This window comes from Nomia melanderi, chromosome 4 (assembly GCF_051020985.1).
Source record: "Nomia melanderi isolate GNS246 chromosome 4, iyNomMela1, whole genome shotgun sequence".
Taxonomy (NCBI): domain Eukaryota; kingdom Metazoa; phylum Arthropoda; class Insecta; order Hymenoptera; family Halictidae; genus Nomia; species Nomia melanderi.
Window position 1 is genome coordinate 8,886,822 of NC_135002.1, and position 23,441 is coordinate 8,910,262.

Below are 23,441 nucleotides of genomic sequence, written 5' to 3' on the forward strand. Positions count from 1 at the left end.
GGATCGCGCAGGGGACACCTGACTAACGCCAATATTTCAGCGGTGAAGCTCGTGCGTAGTCAAAGTTATTCTTAACTGGAAGTGTTTCGATTTTTCACGGAATAATTGGCTCGCAGCGCTGATTTTCGTATGGTAATTATCTCGACACTAAAATAGGATATACAGACAGTTTTAACTCGTCCGAAGGCAGCACGGTCTCTTCGCGCTACGGTGGAAGGGATCGATCTGCGGGTACGAGAGGGATCGTGGGCGAGGATTTTACGAGCAATGTCGTCGGTACCTTTAATTTACCGTCTCGTCCAGTCAGCTGACATCATCCTGCGCGAACTCAGTGAAATAAATTTCAAGTAACTCAGGGACTATGAACGGCCTTCGATGCTGATCATCCTGCGTATCACCTTAAAGTAATAATAAACAACGGCCCCAGCGATTCGCGATGTTCCTGCGATCTTTCTGGATCCTTATTGATCCTCCTCCTTCTGTTACTTTATTCTAAACGCGATATTTGCGTGGTTCACTCCGAAGGAAACGCGATTCCAACTTGCTCCGTCTGCTGAAATTGTTGAATTTGTTTTAGTTTATCTCGCGACAGCAGATTATTTTAAACAATTTATGTTGATCCGAACAGTATGCTTCTTTTTTTTTTAAATCAGCAAGTTGTGTCGTGTGATTACAAGGAACGGCCGATACATTCCTATTTCCGAGATATTTATAAATATATTTGCGTCCCAATGTTATTGGACGAAATGCGTGAAAATTTGGAATATTTTAATAGTCGCGTGCTTCGTGCGAGTGTCAAGGAGATTTTGAACGCGACAGTTCGGTGGCGAAGTTCTACCGCTGATTTGACAACGGCAGCTACTTGCAATGTTAATTTACAATTCCTCTATGGCCATTAGTTACACTCGTAAACACAGTTTAATCCAATGTCAAAAAAAGAATAGTATAAGAGTGAAATGATCTTCGAGTGGGTACCGCAAGTTTTACATAGCATATAATTTTACGGCGCTATTCTCAACGTTCATTCTCCACGTCGAAATAGATCTTGTGCAGTGGCCGCATTGAGAGCGCTTTTGTCAATCACGCGTGGCTTAGTTTACGAGCCTTAAAATTTTCTCACTCGGCCGGGCTGGGGGAAAAAATAACGTATTAAAAACAACGATTTACCGATAGCGCTGCGTATTCGTTTATATTGATGTACTAGCGCTCGAAATAGCCGGCGTTGCTATTCGTGTAATGGCATAAGTGTGTTACTCGTAGGTATGTACACGCGATAATAAGGGGAACCTAAAGAATAGCTTTGAATTCATTCAAATAGCAATTTCTTGTAGCTACCACCGGTCGACTTATTTGGTCCCGATCTATAGAGAATTTCAATGCGACGATTAAAAGAAACCGAGTTTTATAGAGTACATGTTCAACCATGTATGTAAAATCTGTTTATTCAGCGAATCAATTTTTGCGAGGGAAATCCGTCCCGCGTTTGTTCGCCGGTTACAATATTAAAACAAAAAGTCATTTTATGGTACCGGCTCAATCCATAAATATTAGTCGCGAGATTAGTATTTAAACGACAGGTAATTCCATTTCATCTCTGCTAATCCTTTTAGACGCAAATACGCGGTTTGCGTGCTTGACTGTTTATGTCGAAGTAGAAAATCGCTGCTTTCGAGTATAATACACTTGAAGCGCAATAATGTCGCGCGTAAACATTAATTTAGCGCTTCTTTTTTTTAATTGTATATGTAACATCTATTCATTAATACATCGTACAATCTTTTACTTTCAAAGTATTCATCATTACTTTCGTTGATTGAAAAATTTCATTGAAAAATCTGGAAACTTCTAAAATTGCAGGAAGAAGTTAGATTTTAAATGAATTTCTAATTACTCGAATGAAGTGATATTGTATTAATTGGTATATTTAGTATGTACGCTTGAACGTACTTGCACGGTTTTAGTTAAATTAAACTTGCTGGTGCTAATTCAAGGCTAGACCGTAGCAATCGACGTTTCACAGCTTTCGCTTCACAAGATGGACAGTTTTCCTGATCACGCTTCAACGCGTAATGACAAATAGATTATACTTGCAAACAGAGAGAGCTGCACCGTTATTGGTCATCAGGTGAACTTGGAAAGTCCAACACCAGTCGAAACTTGCGTTCCAGACTTGTAAACATCGCTCAGTTATCAATGGAATCATGTATAATGCATTACCACTGATTAATTAAACAGTATTGTTCGATTTTTCGCATACATAGATTTATTTAAGACTAACAGCGAAATACTAATTAATGAAAATATTCACGCTGTAGAATGTACAAAATTTCATTAGATACCTTGAAGGCATTTTATTTTTCTAACAAAACTTTTGGATTCAACAGAACACATTTCAACAAATGTCTTTTTATCTAATTATCTACAACATATTAGAATATATATAAATTCAACGACTTCAAAATCGCTAATTTCATTCATAATTACTCGTTACCATTATTAAAAGCGATAGTTTTAAACTTTGCATAGTTCTGCCAGTACATTGCTGATCTTTTCTTGTCCTCGTAATAAATAGTGTAAGCTGTCGTCACCCACGGTTATACTAAAATAAAAGGTCACGTACTTTGTTTTTAGATGGGCAAGAATATCGTTAGTACCGCGTAAGCGAAAATTATTTACTCTTTTTCATAGAATTCTGCGATCGCTAACGAGTGCAATTATACACGCGTGTAGCGACCGTAAGACGCGGAAGCGTCAAGGAAAGCGTGATTGCAGAGGCACGCTTCCGACAGATGCATTCTCAGGTGTCGCATTTAATACCAGAAGGTGCCTATTGACATGAATACTCCAACAGTGATTGAATGAAAACCATTAAATCTATCTTTACCGTAAATTTCAGTTTAAACAACCTCTAATCAAATGAACGAGCGAAAGGTGAAAAAGCAGTCGTAAAACGGTGGTCACGAAAAGAAGATTCCTCCTCGATAAAATTCCTCCTTCCGTCTCCAGACAATCCCAGCTTCGATAATTAATTATCCCCTATTATTTTTTTTTTCATCCTTGCTAAACACCAACTTCCAGTAATCTCTATAATTAATCATTCCCCCGGCGTCTCAAATCGGAAATCTCCTCGGCAAACCGTCCTCGAAATACGAGAACGAAATGTCCCAGAGCCAATACCGGAGAATAATCACGAAACGAGTGAAAGATTACACGTTTAAAAATCGAAAATTGATCACGCCCGTTCGCATTCAAAACTCGCCAAGCGGATTTCACATTCCGAACTCCGAAACGCGCTCGATCGGGCTTGTCCAGAATTCAAGCGATTCCCACGTATAATACGGGCAAGGAGAGAACGTCGGTCGATGGTGACCGGATGAATTTTTTTCTCCCGACAGCCGTTGCAAGCACGGGCTGTCACGTACGCGCGTAGAAACGTGTGCGTCGCCCTTCGTCGACCGAACGTGGCTAATTACCGAGCCACGCATAATTGCCGCAAATTAAGGAATTTAAGCTCGGAACGTTCGAGGCGAAGCCGGCCGCTCATTAATTGGCCTGCTTGATTGCCACTTGCCGTCGCTAAGCGCTAGATTGTAAACACTCGGCCCGTTAATTGTCCGGCGAGTGTCGCGCGAGTTGTCGTTGCCGCGGCCCCGAGCCGATAATTAAGCCTCCCTCGACCGCGCCGGTCGGACACGTATATAACGAAATGCCGCGAGCGGTATTTTCGATCTCGCGAGCAGATCTTGAGGCACCGCACCGGCTGTCTGGCTCGCAGCTCGCCGGCTACAATCTTAACTCGTTGCTACCTCCTGCAATACGTTGCTCCGTGAGCGTTGATTTCGCGCCGACCGGCAACGTGTACAGTGCTCCGCAAAAGTATCGGTTCGCAATGCTCCCTTTTTTCGCGACACGGTTCAACGAACTTCACAGAGTTTTTCGCTTGTCTATGAGTTCCTCGCGTGCGTAATTTTCATCGGTTGCGCTGTTCGCGTTGAAAAGGCGGGTCCTGAATTTCGAATATTGTTTGGAGGCTTTGCCGCGCGAAACGGCCGCGTTTTCAGGTTGTTTTAGCGGATCAATGGAAACCAATTAAAAATCGGGCACTGTTTCTAATGTACCGTAAGTTTGTGATTGAATATTCGAAAACTTTTATATTGAATATACCTTTCTAATTGTCTCTGTAAATATAGTTTCAATATTGGAGCTGGCTACTCTTGCAGCGAACCCTTCATTTGTTTTTAGGGATTTAAATTCGCGTAGTAGAAAACTATTCAGAATTTTTCCTAATGATTTTCCTTTCTTCACTCTCATTGCATAATGATCTTAGCGAAACGATTTCTGTGAGACACATGTAATTATTTCAGATGAACGTTGAATGACTTACTGTTTCAACGGCAACGTTCCTCTCGCGTTTAAAGAAAACATTGAAACACCGAGCATTCCATTCTATTTTCAAAACACCACGAATGCCGGGGAATTTATCAAATTACGATGAGATCTCTTCCCGAGAAGACCCGTTCGAACACACCGCGAGGGATCATCCGCGTTCATTGACTTTCATTCGTTCGGACGTATTCAAATGTCACCTGTGACAAATCAGCACGAATTTACAAATAAAAAAAGTAGGCGTCGGGTTTCTCGAATAATCGAATTCCTCCTGAGCGAACAGGCCGTCGTAGATTCGGGACTCGGAGCGGGAAGGGATCGTCCGGGCGAGAAGGAGAAAGAAGAAAGACGGAAAGAACGAAAGAAAGAAAGGTTCGACGAGAACGAAGTGTCGCAACGAACAACCAGATGCGCGCTTCTGGTCCCGGCAATTAATAATTAAGAGTCCTCGCCGGTGGCGGGGCGACGGAGGGGAGGCGAGTCCGTTAATTAATCGAAGCTGCGTAGCCGCACGAGCGCTAATTACAATTTATAATTAAGCAGCTTAAGCGCGCGGTCCCTCACATGCCGGTTTGGTCAGACTCTGTGCAATTAATATGATTAATCGTTCCGCGAATTGTCGGTCCGGGCCGAAAGTAACGGCCCAGGGTTTCGAATTTAAATCGGCCGGCACGATTTACCATCATATGTATTTCAGATCGCTGCGATACGGGCCCGAATTTGATTGGATTTTCAGGAGTTGGCTATAATGAAGAATTGGGTTGCTTCGTTATTAAGATTACTGCTATTATTATGTCTTATTTTTCCGAGTCCTTCGACCCCTCTCTCTCGCTCATTCATGCTTACCGGCAAACATAATTTCAACCGCTAATTGAACGCACTGTACTTCTCTTTTCCTTTTATTAATGCCACCGAAAATGACGAGGTATTCTGTCGTTGGCTTATCGATCGAAGAATTCTCATGCCCGGTTCGCCGTAAGCCCGTAATTGATCGGCTGTTGTGGATCATTGGAGTTTGATTCGACATTGGTTACATTTTACAAGCGGAACGTGTAATATTTTGAAATATTTAATCCCTTTATGCTCCTTTTGCAACTACCCGGTCATTTGTGACACACCGTGAACTTTCTCTGAGTGCTTGTAAACGAAAGAAGATAAATTTACGAATGAAACGAATGGTTTTTGCTTTGTTCAAAGTATTACATCTTTGCGCGGATACTTGATGTATGTTCTTAATGATTTGTTGGCAACAGGTTTCCGTTAAGATTACAAAACCATTAACGCTCCTTTAAAAGGGAAGACAGATTCGAATGACCCGCACTTAACTTAATAAAATGTTCGTGACAAGTCCGTCGAATCTCTGTTGCGTTGCATGTTACATTACACCAGCCTTTATCCAGTCTAATGGAGACAAACTGGGGGGACCGATGCAGATGGGGAAGGGGGAGGTCCGTAAACTTGGTAGTTTACGATGGGCAGCAGTGATCATCGTAATCAACGCGCGTGGAGCGAAAACTATGTAACCATTTATAGTTTGTGCATCAACGACGCCGCTTTATTAATCCATGGGAATTATAGGGAGCCGCGTTCTAACGTGCATTACGGGTTCCTTTATAAACGATCCCCTAGAACCTGTTAGAACGCGTTCTTTTTTGTAACACTTGATTTCGTAGTTTATAGGTACGTTAGAATCGTTCACGTTAATTTCGTCTTGTTCTTCGAGCGTACTAAAACAATTTTCTTGCGATTGTCAGGTAGGATGACATAGATTAAATCTGGTTTCTTCGATCACGAATACCGTGTACTTCTGTTTCCTGTGTTTAATGATATTTATGGGTCATAAGAAACGACACAAAATACATCCGATCTTATTAGAATACGAGGTGAATTCTTCTAATTTCATTTAATCATCTTACAAACTGGAATCAGCGTTCGAAATTTTATTCCCGTAATCTTCTTTGATCGGGCAGTTTCTTGCAATCGAGCCTCTTTTTCAAGATTTCATGTCATTTCCTTCGCTATAAAACTATACATTTAAATTTGGGAACGTACAATTCATTCCATCAGCCTCGATTCAAATTCTAATGAAACGTCGGTAACAATTTCCCGTCCAAAAGATCTTCATTAATAGCTGTATACACTAAATATTTCCGAATCGACGAAATCCACGCGCAAGAAACAGAAATTCGAATCCCACGTGCCGCAATGCAACCGCGTAACAATTATTCCCGAGCGTAGAAAGTTCTGCCAATGGCGAACCGCGTTTATCATAAAACGGTAAATAGCCGTTCGACGTAGTGTTCTCAGCTCGTCGCGATAATCGGCGAAGAAAAGGTTAAACGCGGCTATAAAACCTAAACTATTATTCAACGGAATCCACGAACACCGACGATCCGGCCAACCTTAACAATACGCCTCGCACCAATAAATAATATATTTATCTTGCCTCGAGGTTTAACGAGGGGCCTCGCGTCGCCAGAATTTTTACGAGCGACGCGTCGTTGCGCAATCGTCCGTCTGCAAAAGTCCGAACCGCGGAAAGCCGCGAAATCCGTTAACGATCGCCGTGTTCGCGTTCGTAACAGAAGAAGCATTAATTACGGCGACATGATGCATGGAAATGCTCTATCCGGCCAACACGCAATTAATCGCGGCAGGTGGAACATGATATTGATTTCGCTCGGCTCACTTGCCCGGCTCGCTCGCTCGCGATTCGCCGATTCCCCGAGGAGCCCCGGTGGAGGGAACAACGGATAAGAAAACGATGAAAAATCCGCGGATACGGCGGCGGAGTGGGAGAGAAAAAGTATCAACGCGTGACCGATCACGACTGTTACGTTAATTAACGATGTAGATCGTGTTTCCGGGTCGATTCGGGCCACCATAAATCTGCGGGGCCGCCGCGGATTCACATAATTTATCAAAACTGAAACGATCGCTGCGCCGGTTGGGACGAGCCGGTCGTTACGGTCGCGCGGAATTATTTCGCGGAAAATAACTGTTATAAATTCCTGGGTAATTCCGCAGCGAAAAGCGCTGATACGAGCAACGGTTTCCGAATAGAATGATAAATCTATCGAGTAGCCGAGGCTAAGTGAGACGGAACATTAGCGCGGAGACGTGACTGGGGGGGAACGCGGAGCGTGTCGGTCCCCGGGCGAAAAGTAACCCCGCTACTAGCCGAGCCTCGTGTCCAGGCGCTTAATTAAGGCTCATAAGCGATTTAGCTGGGATCGTTGCGGAAATCGCGAGAGTTTTTCTCTTCTTTTTTCTTTTTTTTCCGTTTCGAAGAATGTTTTTGTACATCGGAATGATGGGGACTTCGCAGGGAGGGAGGAAGAGAATGTCTGAGCAGACATGTCTCATTATGAGGCTACTGAGATACGTTGTGAGAAAGTTTCCGAGGGAATGATATTTGTTTTAAAGGAGTATTCCAAAGTTGTTCGTTAATTAGTGCAATTCATTCTGTCAGAGAGAAATTCTTTTCGTTGAGAGCGTTGTGTTGGAAGTCGAAATATTACAGACGTTTTAGGCCTGCAGTTGGATGATTTACTTTATAGAAAAATTCAGGGACACGCTTACGTCGTGTATATTTGTTCATCGTGAAGTACACGCGTGTAATTTAAATAACTGAGAGTAAATCCAAGAAATGGCATCAGCGAAACCGAGCAATGTAAGAGAAGGAAAATTTGACCAGAAGACTCTGCTTGAATTAACAGAATTTTCATTCATTATAACCCGCCGTTAGCCGCTACGACCAACCGACGCGATCTGGCTCGTAAGGATGGGAGACCTAATGGTCACCGTGTTGGCTCATGTGACTGTCCATAAGCATTATGGTTCGAGTCTCAATCAGCTGTACACGCAGACATTTAATTATTTAAAAAGTCGGGAGACCGCATTCCTCGCCATACATTTGAATTATTTACTTGTCTTCCTAATCACGCAGAAACACCGTGTACGAAACATGCGATGTAATTCTGCCTTGCATTATTAAAACTTTTCAATAATTATAATAACGAATCGGATATGCGCAGGTAATACGAAAGAGTTAATATGTTTCTCTCGGAATACAGGCTACTATTAAATATGTAAATAGTTCGCATAATCGGTTTCATCAAAAAAGTTCCGCGATACGTTATAAGAAACGTGGAGTTTCCAGTTCATTATGAGCAATTCATAATATTGCAATATAAAATACAGCACAGATACATGCAACAAATTGTTCCATCAATAAATCGTAATCTAACAAAAATTTCATATGAAACACGGTTTTCCTTCGTTCTTCGCAGTGGACGGTTTTCCTAGAGACTTTCAGGTTTTTATGGATAACATAATTAACAGTAGATCATCTTCGTTAGCGCTATACCCTTCAACGACGACTGCAATATTGTTCGTTTACGTTCGAAATACTTAAAACCGATTATCCTATCGTACAATTAACTATTTACATTTTAATATTATCATGCTTCTAAATCTAATAGATAACAGTAGAAGCCTTCGCACCGACATCCATCAAAAGCTACGTAAACTACGTCGAACTACATCGACTGTCGGTAGATTATAAAGACTCGACGAAGTGTCGAGATCATGACGACATTTTTCGTCTATCTGTCCATTCATCCCACCTCGTGATTAGAGTGCAAACGCACATTAGCACGGTTGTACATATCTGGAGTTCTCGTCACGCTTTATCGCGACGAAGGCGCGAGAACGTTTCTTAGGTATGTAATTCATGAAAAGAATATTCAATGGAAATGCTCAGCCATTGGCAATGGATATGCTCGACGTGCACCACATTGCAATTTACAACGATCTAATCGCGGCTAAAGTTCAGGGCCGTACGAAATAACACCCTTCGACCGCGTATTTGTCCACACTAGTAAATCTGCATGCCTGCACCAGTTTCACAGATGAATCTGCGTGAATATTGAACATGAATTTCACTTTCTCTGCGAATAGTTCATTCAGCCTATTTAGAAGTATAACTTATTATTCAGAAAAAACTTAAATTTCCTCGATATCCACGCGCAATTTCCTTTCGATCTAATTGAATCTATCCACTGTCATTCACAAAGAATTCTACCAATATCTCTTTCATTCGAATAAGAATGCTCTTCACGCGAGATGCTTTGCAAATACTCTTTCCCCAAAACTGTTATATCACACGTTTACAAAATAATTTGAATCGCGTTCTTCCAACGAGATAACGATCGCGCATCTTAAGTAATTCAATTATTTACGTAACATAATATAACGCACACGCATTATATATTATATTTCGTATGAGTGCACGTCTTGGTATAGTTCTAAGGGTTATAAACTTGCCAGTTGAATTATTAGCGTGGGTATAATGAAATTTCCTCGGATTATTACCCTTGGCCGGTGCATCGACCGTAGAAGCCGACCTACCCCCACGAGGTAGGAAGGTCGGTCTAGCGTTCGTGAACCTCGTCTGCTCTCGATGAGGGACACCGTGCACCTTGGCCAGGTGGGTGTGAGTTAATTAGAGGCCATACTGTACGAAGAGCACCCTCTTACAGTCTCCCTTAGCGGCTTTCCAGTCCCAGCCGTCATCAGGATGGAAGAACACCGTGAAAAGGTGTTGCGGGGGTGCAACGCCTGGACTGTCGGGGTAATATCCAGTAGAAGCTGTAGGTCGACCGCTTATTAAAAACATCTAGCCATGGTCAGCAATCTCTTTTCCGCTCTGAAAGAGCAAACATCGTCGCGTAAATGTAAGTGTAGCCCTTGCACACGTGCACGCGCGTCTGTCTGGGGAGAAGGTAAATGTTGCGGTGTGTATGCGCGCTCAGGGGTTAAATTCGTGGCTTATTACACCTCCTAAATGCCTGTGTGGGAATTATTAAATTCTTTCAGGTTCTATATTGCTGACTCGTTCATTAATAATTTTGTTGTTACAACACGTTTGGGAACGTCGGGAAACGAGGATAACCACTGATTTAACCCTTTGCTCTCGAGGGGTGACTCTCAGTCGCCACTCGATTTGATGCAGTAAAACTATAAAATTTGATATTTAACGTTGAACTTTGTATAATGCATTGATACGTGAAATATTGGAATAAAATAACTTTGTTCCTTAATTTACTCGTGATTTTTTTTCGAGTTGGTTTCGAAGAATATCGTCTTTTCCTGTCGATGAATGTTAAATATTTCTAGTGAGAAACTTTCGAGTGCGAAGGGTTACAGTTTCTTCGAACGCAAATTTGGTTAATTTGATTAAATCAGCTATGAAATTAATTCGGGGTGACTTAACTTCGGTTGACACGAATTACTGGAAAATATTGAAGGCTTGATTGTCGAAAGATGTTGGTTAAAACGTGGTGAGAACGATATCAAACCGCGAAGTGGCCGATTAAAAATTTAATCGGCCAATTATCGTTGCCGGTCGAATAAATGAAGGGTACGCGATATCCAGCACGTTCTAGTAGTTAATCGCGGAACGTACATAGCTCCGCGCGATCGATGTATATTTCAAAATGCGAAAGACATTGTTACCTTGGCGTGAGATCGATCAATGTTTCGTAATTAAGGTGTAACCCGTGAAATATTGAAATAAACACCCTTAACAGGGCGGAAACGCGGTGTCTTAAGTGGGCTTAATAAATTTCTAACGCAGTCGATGGTGCTTCTTCTTCTTTCAGTTACTCCGTCGTTCCCGGTGAATGTCTGCATCGAAGGGGAATCGTTGCAGGGTAATGCGGCACGGTTGTGGCCGCCATTACCGCTATCTGCATTCGTAATCGCGACTGTGGCGGTGCAACGATCGCTTTTCATAAAACAATAGAAACCAAACAGACTTGTATATCACGCATCTTACGGCAAATTTCTGCCTATCCAGATCAATTTGTTCGGCGAAGCTCACTTACCCGGCGTCCATTTCGCTGATTACTTCGACTCCGGCCTTTTATCGACGTAATTACCCCAAGTTCGAACAATTTCGACGTGTAATTTAATCGTGTATGTATACGTAATCGCGTTTACGAATGCATTACACTCAAACGTCGTTACGATTGTCATGAACTTCAATCGTGTTGTTCCGTGTCACTTTTTACCTGTCACCATTAGTTAATTCGCGATCTCATCGGGAGAAAGTTTTCCCCTTACAGTTTGTTGTTACCGAAAGCACATTACACGTGACAGTTAACACCTTCAGTTTATAATATCAAGCCAGTCTCGTTTAGAAAACTCTAAATCTAGAACCTATGGTTCCTCTTTGATACACACTAATTAAAGAAAAATATTATCTTCCCATTAAGCTAAATTTAATTCCAAGATAAATATACAATTCCCGTTACTGCTGAAAATTTCTGGATCTCCACTATAAACTATTAACAATCATCCGCGACAAAAATTCCCAATATTTTATTCCATTTCCATAAGAAACTTTCCAAGCAAGCAAATTCCCTTACTCCGCTTCCCATTTGATCGGCCCGCAGAATTCTCATTCCAGTTTCATAAATTAACGTCACGAAGAAAAAACCCTGCGCGCGCCAAAGCGCAGTGTTCACGGTCCAAAGGAAACGTTCTAAATAATGTATTTTTCAATTTCGAAGCGTCGAGCGGAGTTTCCATCACGACAGAGCGGCGCGGCTTCCGTCGTGATGGCGCAGTGGTAATGCAGCGACCCTCCGGGGGGTTGGCGGAGTTAACGAGACGTCATAAGGGCGGTGCTATAATTGCGTCAAAGGCGTATAACGGGAGTAATCGTACGAGCACAGTCGAGCAGCAGCAACGGCCACGGGAACGAGGACAGGCGTGTGCGTAGATAGAGGAAAGGAAGACGAGAGACCGACACGGGGGGGAAACGAAACGAAATTAAGGAAAGAAATAATACGACCAGCAGAAAGCGGTAGACGTGCATAGAGAATCCACGGTCTCGTCGCGGAAGAGGCTTGGTACACGTGTTGATGGCCAAGACTCATCCCTAATTGCGCTTAATGACACTGTGTCCTCGGGGGTGAAACCGCAGAGCATCCCCTCTCCCCTCGACTTCCTGCCTCGCGCGTACGCCGCCGCCACTGATGCCACCCCCGGCGCTCGCCGGTCGAACCCTCGGACGAGAAGGGAAAAGCCTGGACGGTCGGGACATGTGTCGTGTTCAAGCATCCGGAAAAGCACACCGAGTTATCTAGGATCCGGACCAAAATACACGGCACACGTTCGAGGGTCGTTCTTTCTTCCTTCGACGCGCGATACTCTCCCGCGAGGGCGACGATCCTGTCACGTTTACCTGGATAAGGGCCAGTTTTATTGGTCTCTTAGACGGCCGCTGCGTGTCTGCTCGTTAAGTCGACGGTCTGCATACGCCGCGACTACTTCGGACGGATTAGAAACGCGAACATCGATAACTCAGGAACCTATCTAGCCTGTAAAGTATCCTCGCTCCCTTCCGCTTTGTCGTAGGAATTTCTGGAATTCGAAATATGAGAAGTCCAGCTCGAATTACTTGCCTCGGTTTTAGTATGCATTATTGTGGAACCTTCTGTGGACACAGGGACTCGAATAAATATTCCGTTCGTTTGCATCGTGGGCATTATTCCGCGGGGATGTTTTCAACGCAGCATTTTGAAGGTATTTCGATTTACGAGAGTGTACACGCGTTGCTGACGTGAGATCTGCATGATGTGGTAATAATACGAAACTATATACTTCTCGTGCAGTATCGTATCCCTGTTAGACGCAGCAGATAAACTAGTACTTATACACAAGGATGGACCTGAATAATAAAACGGGTCGTACACTATCCGTGTACGGAGTTGCAAGCAGACAAAGTGGAAAAGCTCGGCGTATGTAACGACAAGCTTTTTATTACGCTATAAATTTGTAATGAACAAACTGTTCGTTTATAAATTGAATGCAGCAGTTTGAATGATACAGGAAAATAGTTGATACGCTGCGCGGAACAGAACAACCGATTGCAAAAGGTTTGCTGCCTCGATACAATCAAATCTTTCTCCTATCAACATTTCATAATATTCAACATCCTCCAAACGCCACATAAAGTACAGTGAAGCCGACTTAAACCAGCGAGCATCATGCCGAACACTAAACACCTCGCCCCAATATCGTTCGAACCGACCCATCGACAAGGAGCACCGAAGCCAAAGTAGCCATTATCGTGCGAACCAATTACCCGAGTTATTCCAAGCATTCGAATTTTCACAACAGGTGCGGCGGCAGTCACGTACAATCAGCGTTCCAATCCCCGGCCGATTAAATTGCGACGGAATTTTCCGGAATCGAATATTGTCTACAACCTTTCTTACGGCGCGGCGTTCTTAGAATCCGCCAATTAATCGACCGTCAGCCTGGAATGCCGCACGACAGTGAATCGGGAATGGGTTTCGCCGGACAGAGGGATGAACGCGCAGGAGAGGGTAGAACCGTCGAGCAGCTACGTTATGAATACATTATATCTCCGGTTCCAAGGGATGCTGGCACATGCGCCGACAGGGTAGCTCCACCCTGTACTCCACCGGGACTCTCTCTGTGTTTCTCTCCTCCTCTTCCGATTCCTCTCTCCTTCACTCCCCCTCTTCCTGTCTCTCTCTTTCCCTCTTCGTCCCCCAGCTCCCCGTGTCCTCCACGCTGTTCGCGCTAATTATACATGCGCTAACCAATCCACCTCCAATGAGGCTGGGCTGTCGCCCTCTCTACAGAGAGGGTTCAACCACTCTTGTCCTCACTCATTGAAGTCTGGGTGGAGCATGGACCTTCCTCCGTGCATACCACGCACTTGCTTTGCTTAATTACGCGGAGGCGTTAACTAGCTCCCGGCCAACCCTTGGTTCGCAACCCTTTACGCTGCTGGAAAGGGAAACGCTCGCGTTGATTGGCTTTCCGTTGCCTCGTCAGCCCGCTTCCGATCGTGAAACTCCTACCGAAACGGGAACGAGTTCGCAGATTCTTCCGGCGCGATCCCCGCTTTAGGTGGCTACTCCCGGGGACTATTATTTTCCACGGATTTTCGAGGGGATGTTTCCTTTTTCGCACCGTTCGGAATTTACCGGCGTTTTCGTTAGCATGTTAAGACACTTTCTGATTGTCGCTTGCTGGCTTCGAGACGCGGGAATTCAGCCTTTTTCAAGCGTTCAATGATTTTAACGCGCAGCAGTTATATCGTTGGAAATACGTTGACGTTTTTGTCGCGTTCGTGGAAAGTGTTGCGGGAGAATTATAAAATTTGTATGCGAATTCCCGTTTTCGTGGATCGTTTTATAACATCGAAACAAGGGCACGATATCTTTCGCCAACTAAAAGGTTGCTTCTACTGAAAGTAACATTCAAATATCATCGATTTTCGGTAATACATTCACTTCCTCGTGTTTTACACCATTATCACAAATGCATAAAAATCGGCATTCATAAATAATATTCGTATAAAATTCACATGAGCTGAAATTTCGCTGGGAACAGCTTCCAGAGGTGAAATCAAATTTTCCCGTTGCAATCGTCTCGTTGCCGCGTAACAGGAATTACCAGCGACCAATCAATCGCGACCTCCAGTTCTTTTAATTGAATGTAGGTTACTGTTTCGTCGATTCCGACGAGGACCACGGGGTTCCCGCGAGGGAAGGTGTCCGTGTCGCGTCACGTCGCGTCGCGGCATTCGGTTTCCCGGACGATAATTAAATCGCGAACGGCGCACAAAGACCGGGCCCTATTTTATATTCATTGCTTTCTATCCCATTAGGAGCTATCACCGATTCAATATTCTTCCACCGGCCCCCGAGAGTCCCTCGGACTCAATCTCATATTCGCAAGACAAACACTCACCCTCTGGGCGATCTTAACAGATGCTCCACAGGAAGTAACGACCTCACAATCTCCAATTTACGAGCCAGCACCACTCTCCGCGAGCCGGGATCCTCGAGGTCAAAGATTTCCTCGGCTCGATCTTCGTTTCCATAGTGGAAATGACCGAGACGAGCTTGTGCCGGCGCGCAACGAGATAAATAAGAAGCGCCGCGCCGGGGAACAGCCAGAACGGATCGCCTGGAGAAAGACGGAAACAGGAGAGCGGCCGAGCGCCCGGGCAGAACGAAACAGAAGGATCGCGGGGGAAAAAACCGGGCGAGCGAGCGAAACGGAAACACGGGGACACGAAGGGGGGCACGAGCTGGAGAAAGAGAAACAGAAAAAGGAGGAGGGCGGCGGTGGAACGAAGCGTCTCCCGAGGGTGAAGGACGAACGCAGCCTCTCTTTCCCTACCGAGGGAGTCTAGAGAGCCGCGAAACGCGGATTCGACAAATCGAAGTCTGGCCCCCACGCGAAACGAGGAACTCCGCGGTGTGCGGGGGACGCGGGAGAATGAGAAAGAGAGCGAGAGAGAGAGAGAGAAACCGAGCGAGAGAAATGAAAGGAAGAGCGAGAGGGAGGCGAGACTCTTGGAGATGGAGCGTCGTCGGTGCAGGTCGGGAATAAGAGGGTGGGTGGCGGTGTGTGCCGCCTTCGACGCGCAGGCCCTATGCAAAATAGCAAGGCTGGTGGGGTGACGGAGCCGTTCCAGACCCCCCAACGGGGCAAACAACCCCTTAGTTCTGCCGTAGCGGCCGCAGACGCCCCCACCACGTGTGCGTCTCGCGCGAGAGACGCCTCTCGTCGTCGTCGTCGTCGTCGTCGCCGTTGCCGCCGCCGCCGTCGTCGTACGTCGTACGTCGTCGTCGACGGCAGCGCCATCTCGGTCGGTTTCCTATTTCCGCGTAGCCAAGATTTTTTCAACCGATCCCACACGATTTCTCCCGTTACCGCGCGCGCTCTTTTTTGGACACTGTGAACGGTGGAGCGGAAGACGCTCTCTCTCCCCATTGGAACGCCGCCGGCGAGGAGAACCCTGTACGGTTACGGATGTACCCTCGATCAAGAGTAAGATCCTCTCGATTTGCCCCTACTGTCGATCGCGATCGCGATTATCTCGCGGACGCCCGCGCGATCCGCGGGATAGCGTCGGACCCGATTGTGAACGATGATTTTGCGGTGGACTCTTATGAATTTGGGGATCGTTTCAGTTGATTGCTCTACACTTGGGTTTTTATTGGATTCAGTGATCGGGGAACCGGAACTGTGCGAGCTACTGTATGGGAACAAACGCGATGTTTAATTTGATTTCAATCGTTATGTATTTGTAAAGTTTCCATTGTGTTCTCCGAACGTTTTAAATGGAATATTAAAGTGATTTGTTGCATCGTAGATGAGTTAAATAGCAGTGATGCACTTAAAACTTTGTCGGTATTGTTATGATGGAAGTTAGACTTTTGTCAAATTAATTGTTTTCCCCTAATTGAGTCGTTAGCTGAATAACATGATCGTCGGGTTCGAAAACCGTGCTCGAGCAATATAAGAATATTTTTTTCGCTCGCTGTGAATTACTAATCGTCGTGTGTCCGGTTCTAAGTAGAATCGATCGTTGCTCGATCGAAAGACAGTAAACGTTCCGACAGCGGCGATACGCGCGGCGTGAAATCAGCCACGGAATTACCGTGGCAACCTTGAACTAATAAGTCTCTCATCAACTGCAGCGACATTGCGGCGCTCCTAGCGCGTTAATAAGAAAACATTCTACATACACCAGTCAGGAGAGCGCCGGTCGCTTCGCACACACCAGTCGTTCCAGGACAGTCGTAAAAACATACCGTGATTTCGGGCAGCCGGCTTTTTATTTTACGAAACACCGGAGCCCCATAAATCATGGCGATCCTATGAAGAAAATTAGAGGCGTGATTAGCACTGTTTATGCGATCCCGGCGATTATAAATCTTACACGTATGTTGCAATCGACACAGGAAAGATCATTACGACCGGCTGTTTCTTCGTTTATGTCACTTTTAATTGATTCGATTCTATGTGTTTGTAAATCACACGAACTAGCGCATTGACTTGTTGGAAACGTTATCTGATATATGCTGGTCAACTGATGCAGATAAAGTCCTCTCAGAAGTTCCACTGTTCGCACGCTTGTGCCATTTTCAATCGATTGGGCCTACGTGATTATTTACAATTTTGGTATTCTAACAGATTTCGACGATCATCGTTTTCTTGGTGAACATTCAACTTTCCGGATGCACAGATACATCGATGGCACATTAGTCATCATGAATATTAAGTAGAATCGTAAACAACCTCTGTTTTTTATGTCTCGCAATTAACTCCTTGTAATTATCATTCAGTCGTTACCTGCTTCTTATTCACTCTTAAATGTAGTAATTGCTGTTCAATTAAAACGTTTACATTGATATCGTCAGTTCCATACATTTTCAACGTAATGACGTATTGAAGCACATTTGGCACTCGCAAACAAATCTTAGAAACGTTTCCATCGTAGATGGAAAAAATTAATCGAGAACCAACGAAAGTGATCAGAACACACCAAAGAAAATCAATCAACATCCATGCCCAAGGTTAACGCGCGCTCGAATGTTATTACACGACCCAGACTCCTCAACCGTGACGTGCACGAAATAAATCTATCGGGCCTGATGCATAGCAGAATTAAAGAGATCGCCGGTCAACGGAAAAATCAACGGGAAAGAGGTTAATAAATGTATCAGCTTTCACGTTTTACATAAACTTAATCTATCATCCGAACGAGCGGAATCCGTGAGAAACATTTTCCATCGATTCCGTTGAAACTTTCTAAACCATTGTGTCCCGGGGCAACGTGCTTCTAATCAAGCGTTCTTTTTTTTTTTTTTCTTTCATCGAGGCGTTCCGTGATCGCGGTCAGTTCGGCGGTAATTATAAAGCGGCCGGGGAGAGAACGTGAAATCGATAGGGAAACGACGATAAGGGAGCGTGATTAATCGCCGATCAATTAACAGCCGCGTAGAACGACGCGCCCGCGCGCGCGCGCGCGCGCCTCGATTGCGCCATACGTCGAGTCCCGAGCCGGACATCTCTCATTAATTAGTTATTAACGACGTACCGTGGTAATTACCTATGCAAATTCGTCCTCGGGCCGTTCTACGCCCGTCATTATCTCCGGCAACGATTTCGCAACACCACCTCCGCTTCTTCGGGGCCTCCGCGTCGCCGGGCATCTCCGCGGCTTGTGAAAAAGCGTCGAGAAGGTGGAAGGTCGAGGCAAAGACGAATCATCCTCGGATGTGTCGAGCGTCAACTCTGTGCGATTCGATGTTCACTCTCGAAACCATGAGCGGTCTGTCGTGCTTTAACGACCGTTCCTGCATCGATCGTACCGGGAATTATTTATCGCGTGCCTTAGTATTTACATTACAAACGTGATCCTTGTTTCGCGTCTCCTTTCTTACCCGCTCTGTCGCTTCCTACGTGCCACGTCAGGACAACGCTGCGACGACGATCGCCGCGGGGTTGATAATTCAAGGGTTCGGAATATACCGATAAGATCTCCTCGGATAGTTCTTGCTCGTACCAGCTTTAACAAAGTGCTCGTTTATTTGGTCGTTTAAAGGCGCATGAATTCGATATAGAGACGTTCTTTGGATTCCTTTCGTAGTATGGATTAGGTAGATTATATTGATGCGATGTTTGACAGTACCTGGTTCACAGCTTAAGAACAGTCTTTTCCTAAGTTATTTGCGTATCATGTTAGCACTCTGCATGACGTTTGAAATATTGTAACGTCGTTAATTATTCAAATTTCACGTTGGATTCGGTCTATAATATTTATAAAACGCCAATCGATGAAAGTACACGTAGACTTGTCTGCAGTTCTGTTCGTCACAGCAAAGAATCAAACGCCAAACTCCTTCAGTGTCGCAGAATTTCACAAAAGTCCAACCATAGTGTCCCGTGTTCCTCTCATCTGCCTGCTAATCTAAAACCTTTAGCCGTAATATTTAAATTTCGCCTCCCTTCGGAGCGGCGATCACTATTATTTATGTTTATCATTTTTCAATGAGCCGCTTCTCGTAATTTCCCGGGCAGCCCACTTCGAGCGCTCGCCCTCTGTCGCGGGACAACCGCAAGTAGTCATTAGCCCTTTTTGAGGAAACAAGAATCTCGCGGGATTCGACGATACGCCACCGTGGTGACTCGAATGGGCGATGCGACGCGAGGGCAACTCGTTTATTTCGCCGTGGAGCGAGCGCGCGGCGCAGAGGCGGCGAACGCGCGCGCCGATCATTTTCGCGATCTACGATCGACCGCGCCGGTACCAGCGGCAACGGGAACCGGCGAGCGCGATAATTACGATAAAACCAGCGCCGGCAAAAGCGGAGTTAATTATTCAGTGCCGTGCGTGTGTCCGCGTGCACCCCCGCGCACCGCGAAGGGGAAGCGACCCGAGGCGGTTACCCTTCGATGCTGAGTTTCAATGGAACCATGGTGCTTAAACACGGAATGATTGAATTCGCGTGGTTTTAGCGATTAACGAGCGAAAATTACCGGGTAATTTACCAATGAGATACGCGAGATTCGACGACAATGTCAGCGGAACTTTCGCTGTTTCGCTGCTATTCTTAGCAAGTGTGGGCACGTCTCTGCTTTCGGGCGTGTAGGTACGCGACGATTGACGTGTTCGCTTTAGAGCGGTCCAGCGAAGATCTTATCTGATAATCGAATTTGCTTATAAAGAACACTTCGTTGCTACCAGTTTCCTTCAAACTTGCGTGGGCAATTAAGATTTTCGCAGCTCTTGGAGCGTTAATATTTATAACCTTCTTGGTTACAAGGATGCTGGTCCGAGATGGTTCATTCGACCGTAGAAACGATAATTAATCCATTATACATGAACACGGGGTTTTATCTGGAAACCAATGAATGTTCGATTCTTTTCACGAAATGTCTTAAGTAAGCGGATCTTATATACAAGGAACTCGTATGAAAGTCCTCATCTAAATTTATTATTCCACAGTGATCCATGTTCCTCTGACGTGTTCGCTTGATTCATCAATATCGCCGTTAGCGTTGTACATACAACTTGATCATCTACCAGGCTCAAAGCAGATAAGTTTGTAATGTTTACAAAAGTAAAACACACGGTGCGGGCGAACGGGAAGCCCCGAAGCGATCGGTGGACGCCGAGTTTCGACAGAATCTTTCAAAACTGTTGTCCCGAAAATCAAAGAGTACGGTGTCCGGAGATTGGTAACGATCGTCGTGCAAATGATCCACAGCGGACTCAGGTGGCTCCGGGAGGGTCACCGCGGGCGGTCCAGGATCGAGCAAGAATGAAGAGAAAGAAATGAGGATGACGGAAAAAGAGGGAGGCTCGAGTAACGCGCGCGAGGAAGGAGAGAAAAAGGCAGCGAGTTTGAGAAAGAAATAGCGAGCCAGCGAGAGAAAGAGAGAGAGAGAGAGAGTGAGAAAGAAAGAAAGAAAGAAATGAAGGAGAAAGAGAGAAAGCGAAGCGAGGGAGAAAGAGAGAGGGAGGTGAAGAGAGAAAGCAAAGCGAGCGAGAAAGAGAAAGGGATCTTTTACGGATCGACTACCAGAACGATGAAATCGGTGACGGAGAAAGGGGCGGACGTAGGCGGTCATTTGTTGCTGTTTATTAATTCGAGGCGAGGCGAGGCGAGATACGTCCAGTTTGTGCGGTTCGGTTGCTCGTTTCGCCCACGCATAAATTTCTCTCTATGTGTTTTTCTCTTCCCCGCAGTAACACACACGTAGGCCAACAATGCCGTGCGTCGGCCCGATGATAATGCAGGACATCATAAATAAAATATGCCCGATAGTAGGTGAGCCGGGGCCCGTCGAAATTCCGGAACGAAGCTTTCCGAGGCAGAAATCGGTGATTGTTGGATCAACGACGAGCAGCCGGAGGACCCGCAAAAGCTTCGTAAAGGCGGTAATAAAAGCGTTGCTACTAACATGTCAGTCGTGCGGCTCTTTATTGGACACGACATTACCTTACTCCACCAGACTGACCGGGACATTGTCTTGAAAGGGCGACTGTCCTTTTTTCTTCTTTCTTTTTTCACTCGTTGCGAACACGCGCGCGCGCGCAACCGGCAGCGTGATGTAAACGTTCACGGAGTTTCGACTTTGTCGGTCAAAGGTTGCATTCCTCTGTGCTTCTCCTTGCCTTCTACAGTGTTCCCTTTTGTTTGCGATTGAAACTACTTTTTCGTGTACTTTCAAGTTCTAATGTTTGGCGGTTTGCCTTCCGTGTAGGGAAGCTTAGTAGGATTTTAAATTGTTGGACAAAGATTAACTGACTGTCGCGGATTTGATTGTTGCTTTGTAGGATGCAATCTGTGAAACACGAGAGGAAAGTTGATTTCTGTTGTTGGATATTGTTAATTATATTCTTCTTTTGATTGTAAAGTTGGAGACCGAGGACAACATGGACAACAGTGATTTGTTTTTTCTTTGTTAAGAAATTCGATTTTTAATTCAAACATTAAAGCAACAGAAAAATCATCTTTCATCGAGTGCTCCAGCAGATGAAGTTATATATCACATTGAACATAATTACTTCTTCGATTCGTTCGTCCTCGAGGAATACGCTGGCGTTTATTCGGCATCGTCAAAGATCGTGGAATTAATTTCGGTAGCACCTGTATCGATTATAAACGCGTTCTTTTTTCACGCTACGCTCGGGGGCAACATTAAAAATAACTACCTATCGGTCCTCGTGCAACGAACCACCCACGTCTCGGTCTCACGTTACGATCGCGTATCTCTTTTAGTACGACTCGCCGGTATGCGGAGAGTGTTATGCGAAAATTTTTCGAACTTCGGACGCGCGACGTCGCTATTGACGAAAATAAAAGTTACCCTCGCCAACAGAGAAACCGCCGAATCGCGTGGATTCAACGTGTGAAAAAATAGAGTATCCCGACTGTCAAAATACTAGTCACAAAGAGTCTCGCATTAAAATTCCACGATAAAAGCGTTGATACTTCTGCATCTACAACATAGACGCAGGCATCAACCATCAAAACAACAATTTCAGCACTGACACCTTCCAATCTATTTCTAATCTCTTGAAATTTTATCTCATGTGATAAATAACGAGCCAAATTACAATTGAACCGTACGCTTAATCAAACGTAGCGCATAAAATTCCATACACTTCCACAACCGACAATCATTAAAAATCGAATCGTTAAAAACGAAACGAAGAATGAAGCTCACCGAAACAAGAAACTACAAAAGAAAACACGTTAGAAAACCGTGTAACGATCCACCCCAAAGAATTTAATTGTAACTCGGGTAAAAGTCCGCGAACGAGGCCGAGGATTTTTCGGAATCCCCATGGCAGACTCGTTCGGTATATAAAATCCGATGAAATATTTTCCGACGATCGAGCCGGCGATTTAAAAACCCGATAAACACTTGTTAATGATAGTGGACCGCGGCGAGCGGCTCGCGGTTATAAAAAGACCATAATTATCGAGCTGCAAAATTGATCGAATTAAAGTATTTCGATCGGGACCCGAGACGGATAACAAGATCGAAGCTCGAGGCTGCTTCTTCCATGCCCACGGAGAGACATCGATGGTTATTATGAGCAACACCATGGGGACTCGTAATATAGCTCATGCTTTGCTGTAGGTCTGCAGCTTCCATCCCCCCCCGCCCCTTTCGCCTCTCTTTCTCTCGCCGCACGCACACCAACCGCCGACACTCTCCTCTAACAGCTGTAAAAAATGATTCTCGCGACGAAAGACATGTAAATTTATGAAGGCTCCGGGGTCTGGCCACCTTCTACCACTACCCACCCCCATCGTACGAGTCCCTGCGTTCGACACAGATGCATTGTTGTGCTAACAATTAATTAACGTCGCTTTAATTATACGCCCGTGTCGCTTGGTCCCCGATGCAATTCCTGTTTCTCGTTCGTCAGCGGACCTTTGTCTTTGGGCAACCTACGATCTGACGGCGTTATGCTGATTAGGACGCTCGCGCCCTATCCCCGTCATTGTCGCCGGCTTTCATTTGTGGAATTTCAAGGGCCCGGGTCCTCTCCCGACGGTAAATATTTGCAGGATTAAGAACCTTTTCTTCGACGCCGGTTGTCCCCGGTCGCGCGTTTTCGGTTCTTTTGTTTCCCTGATGGACGATTGTCGTTTTTTAATTAGATTCTTCGGGACGCAGCGTCTTTG

The 23,441-nt window shown here is 45.1% G+C and overlaps 1 long non-coding RNA gene across 2 annotated transcripts in view; it reads left to right on the forward strand.

Annotated features, from left to right (window-relative positions):
- LOC143174483 (uncharacterized) overlaps positions 1-23,441 on the forward strand; it is a 161,584-nt gene that overhangs the window by 57,276 nt on the left and 80,867 nt on the right. The window lies entirely within an intron of this gene.